The following is a 5044-nucleotide window of genomic DNA, read 5'->3' on the forward strand; positions in this document are numbered from 1 at the left end:
GGCAAAAAAATCACGATCCAGATCCAAATTCAAAATTCAAAAATAGTAATGGCGCACGGTGGGGGTTAGACGGTGCGCCACTACTATTTTCCCGCCTTCAAAATTCAAAAATACTAATGGCGCACCGTGGCCTATACTAATGGCGCACCAGTGGCCTATACTAATGGCGCACCGTGGCCTATACTAATGGCATGCTAGTAATGGCGCACCAGTGATGCGCCATTAGTAGGCAAAACTGGTGCGCCATTAGTAGGCCTTTTCCTAGTAGTGATTCCCTCATCACCAAGAAATTCAGCCAAGGTGTAGTTCTTGAACTTGGTGCCGTTGTCACTTCTTATTGTCAAGATCTTTGCATTGCATTGACGTTGTGCTTCATTTGCAAAGTCAATGACGGTTTGTTGGGTCTCGCTCTTCCTCTTGAAGAAATACACCCACGTGTACCTTGAGTAGTCATCCACAATCACCAAGCAATACTTCCTACCTCCAAGACTATCGAAGGATGGAGGCCCAAAGAGATCCATGTGAAGGAGCTCCAAAGGCCTCTTTGAATAAATGATAGTCGTGGGAGGGTGAGCCTTCTCATGTAGCTTTCCTTTGATACAGGCACTGCAGGCATGATCTTTAGCAAAACTAACATTCGTTAGTCCACGGACATGGTCCCCCTTTAGGAGACTTTGCAAAGACCTCATATTGACATGGGCTAAACGGCGATGCCAAAGCCATCCCACATCAACTTTAGCCATTAGGCATGTCGCGGTCTTAGTGGGTCGCTCCGAAAAGTTAATCACATATAGACCGTTCTCAACATGCCCAACAAAGGCTACTTTAAGAGTCTTGCTCCACAAGAGGGCCACGGTATCGATATCAAAGAAAGTGGCAAAGCCCATGATTGCAAATTGACGAACAGAAAGTAAATTGTATGCAAGGGACTCAAAAGGCATGACCTTCTCGATTGTGAGATCATGAGAGATGACAACCTTGCCAAGTCCCAATACCTTAGAAGATGGGGCGTCACCCCACTCGACATTGGTGGGCATAGATAGAACCTTGTGCACGTCCACCACCAAGTCCTTGCTTCCGGTCATATGATTTGTATCTCCGCTATTGAGCAACCATGATCCACCACCGGAAGCAAACACCTACAAGAGATCAATGCTTGGTTTTAGGTACCCATTTTGTAATGGGTCCTTTGACGTTAGTAACAAGGGTCTTAGGAACCCAAATAGAACATTCAATGTACTCATGAAGAGAACCAACAAATTTGGCAGAAATATGCCCATCACTAGCACGGCACAACACATAAGAAGGATTAAAATCGCCGGCTTTGTTGGGTGAGGTGACATTGCCCTTCTTGACTTTGTTCTTCTTCTTCTCGTCAGGGACACTCTCTCTCGCCCTCACAAAGGTTTGCATGAGGGGAGGAGGTCGTTTGGTCTTGTCATTCTTCTTCTTGTTCTTGGAGTCGGGGACGTACCCAACCCCTTCCTTCGCCACACCTCCCTTTTGGTTGATCAAGAGATCATTGAGGTTCTTCTTGCCTTGTATGCAAGTCGCAAGTCCTCTCTCAAGTTGCTCCTTCAACTTAGCATTTTCCTCAACAAGATGTATATGCTCACAACACGGGTTAGTAGCATTTGCATTATCAATTAAAACCATATGAGGAAAAGTTGCTTTCTCCTTAGTTAGCTTCACTTGGAGTTGATCATGAGACTCCTTGAGACTAGCGTGAATACCCTTCAAGGCCTTGTGGGCCTTGTCAAGTATATCAAACTCCTTTTTGAGTCTAGCAAGATCAACCTCGAGTTTGGACTTCTCGGAATTTAGCACACGAGAAACAACGAGGGCATGATCATAATCTTTCTCTAACTTAGCATGATCAACGTTGTGTGACTCCTCAAGAGCCAAACGAAGACCACGCTCTTCCTCAAGAGCATTGGAAAGATGAGAAATCTCATCGGCATAGTCACGACTATGCCCTTCCATCTTCGAGATGGTGTCTTCATGAGCCTCGATCATGTCATTGGCCTCACCAAGTTGTTCCAAGAGAGCAACAAAGTGCTTCTTGGATTTTCCCTTGAGTTTACCCATAAAGGCATCAAACTCGTTAGCCTCCACATTAGCTCCCTCAACTTCATTAATGCTATCCGTTGGGGAAGGATGATTAATGATGGTAGTTTTTATGTTGGAAGTTACCTTGTTGGTGGCTTTAGCCATGAGGCACTTGGCGGTGATGCTCTCGTTGGGTGAGTCGAAGAGAGACACTCGTGACGTTGTTGCAATGGCGACGGAGGCCATGGCAACCGACTCATCATCTTCATCATCGTCATCATCCTCATTGTACTCTTCTTGCACAACCAAGGCCTTGGGAGGAGTCTTCTTGGTGAAGTTGTTCTTGTTGCGGAACAACTTGGCCTTGTCCTTTCGGATGAGTTTGCCACCATTGTCTTCCCTCTTCTCATACGGGCATTCCGCAACGAAATGACTTACGTTGCCGCAATTGTAGCAAGTCCTTACACGTTGCTTGCCCCTTGTGCCACTCGAGTTGTTTTACTAAAGTTGGGCCTCGAGTTTTTCTTGCTCCAAAATTGCCTTGAAGCAAGTGCCATATGTTCATGATATGCATACTTCGTATCTTCGGGGTTGCTCTCCTCTTCTTCCTCTTCTTCTTCTTCCACGGTGAGCTTGGCCTTCAATGCAAGGTTAGGCTTCTTTGCCCGTTGAGAACGGAGCATTGCATTGTCGGCGGTCTTGTCCAAAATGTTCATGGCCACAAACTCATCCAACACTTCGCTTGAGGTCAAAGTGTGGAAGTCCGGTCTTTGACGAATGACGGAGGACATGGCCTTGTGGTAGGGCATCATCGCCTTGAGGAATTTGCGCTTGATCCAATTGTCATCCGTGTCCTTGCTCCCGTGATCTCGTAGTGAGACCGCGAGTTTGGTGACTCTCCGATAGAGCTCACCAGGTTCTTCATCTTCCTTCATTGCAAACTCATCGGCCTCATCTTGTACCACTTCATAGTTGGAGCGTTGAATGCTTGCGCTTCCCTGGTAGAGAGACACGACACAATGCCATGCATCTTTGGCCAAGGCGAAGGGACGAAGATGAGGTAGGTCTTCGGGTGGAATTGCATCTTGAATGATGAGGAGAGCATTCTCATTGAATTGATTGTCCGCGGCTTCTCAAGGAGTGAAGTTGCTTGGATCATGTGGATAGAAACCTTCTTCAATGATTCTCCAAAGGTTAGTGTTCACATGATTTAAATGATGTTTAAAGCGGTAAACCCAAGAATCAAAATCCTCATTTTTCACAATCTTAGGGGGAGGACCGGCATGATTCAAATGAGTGGAAGGAACCGGTCCACCATAAACAAGTGGTGGTTCCACATGGGCAAAGATGCCAGTGCCATTCTTGCCACTAGAAGAAGGAGCCTTTTCACTACTAGCTTCCCCCTTTTCGGGGATAGCATCCGACACCATGTTGGCGGGATCCCCCACTTTCAATGGTGCGGTTGATAGTTTAAGCCCCTCAAGAAATTTAGTAAACATGCTTTCAACTTCGGTCGTCATGGAGGTTTTCAATGTCTCCAAGGCTACATTCAACTCCTCACGAGAGACCGAAGTTCCCCCATCGCCCGTAGACGAGATAGGATTCACACCGGAGTGTTCCTCCACTCCGTCTACGGTATCAACCATACTCTTCGGACGGTAAAGTCCTTAATAAAGAGACGAGGCTCTGATACCAATTGAAAGGATCGATATGGTTGACTAGAGGGGGGGGGGTGAATAGGCAACTAACAATTTTTAGCTTTTCTTTAGCAATTAACCTTTGCATCAAAATAGGTTGTCTACATATGCAACTAGATGAGCAACCTATATGATGCAACACGAATAGGAACACAAGCAAGCAAGATATATGAAACAAATAAGCTACACAAGTAAACACGAGATAACCAAAAGTGGAGACGGTGGAGACGAGGATGTGTTGTGGAAGTTCCTTCCCTTTGAGAGGAAGTACGTCTCCGTTCGAGCGGTGTGGAGGCACAATGCTCCCCAAGAAGCCACTAGGGCCACCGTAATCTCCCCACACCCTCACACAATGCGAGATGCCGTGATTCCACTATTGGTGCCCTTGGAGGCGGCGACCGAACATTTAAAAATGAGGTTGGGGCAATCACCACAACTCAATTGTAGGCTCCCAACGACACCACGAAGCTGTTGGGGAACGTAGTAATTTCAAAAAATTTCCTACGCACACGCAAGATCATGGTGATGCATAGCAACGAGAGGGGAGAGTGTGATCTACGTACCCTTGTAGATCGACAGCGGAAGCGTTAGCACAACGCGGTTGATGTAGTCGTACATCTTCACGGCCCGACCGATCAAGCACCGAAACTACGGCACATCCGAGTTCTAGCACACATTCAGCTCGATGACGATCCCCGGACTCCGATCCAGCAAAGTGTTGGGGAGGAGTTCCGTCAGCACGATGGCGTGGTGACGATCTTGATGTACTACCGTCGCAGGGCTTCGCCTAAGCACCGCTACAATATTATCGAGGATTATGGTGGAAGGGGGCACCGCACACGGCTAAGAATATGATCACGTGGATCAACTTGTGTCTATGGGGTGCCCCCTGCCCCCGTATATAAAGGAGTGGAGTAGGGGAGGGCCGGCCCTCTCTATGGCGCACCCTAGGGGAGTCCTACTCCCATCGGGAGTAGGATTCCCCCTTTCCTAGTCCAACTTGGAGTCCTTCCATGTAGTAGGAGTAGGAGTCAAGGCAAGGGAAAAGAGAAGAGAAGGAAGGAGGGGGCGCAGCCCTTTCCCCTAGTCCAATTCGGACTAGGCCTTGGGGGGCGCCCAACCTCTCCTATCTCTTTCCCCTAAAGCCCAATAAGGCCCATATACTCCCCGGCGAATTCCCGTAACTCTCCGGTACTCCGAAAAATATTCGAATCACTCGGAACCTTTCCGATGTCCGAATATAGTCATCCAATATATCGATTTTTACGTCTCGACCATTTTGAGACTCCTCGTCATGT

This window comes from Triticum dicoccoides, chromosome 2A (assembly GCF_002162155.2).
Source record: "Triticum dicoccoides isolate Atlit2015 ecotype Zavitan chromosome 2A, WEW_v2.0, whole genome shotgun sequence".
In the NCBI taxonomy this organism is placed as follows: Eukaryota; Viridiplantae; Streptophyta; class Magnoliopsida; order Poales; family Poaceae; genus Triticum; species Triticum dicoccoides.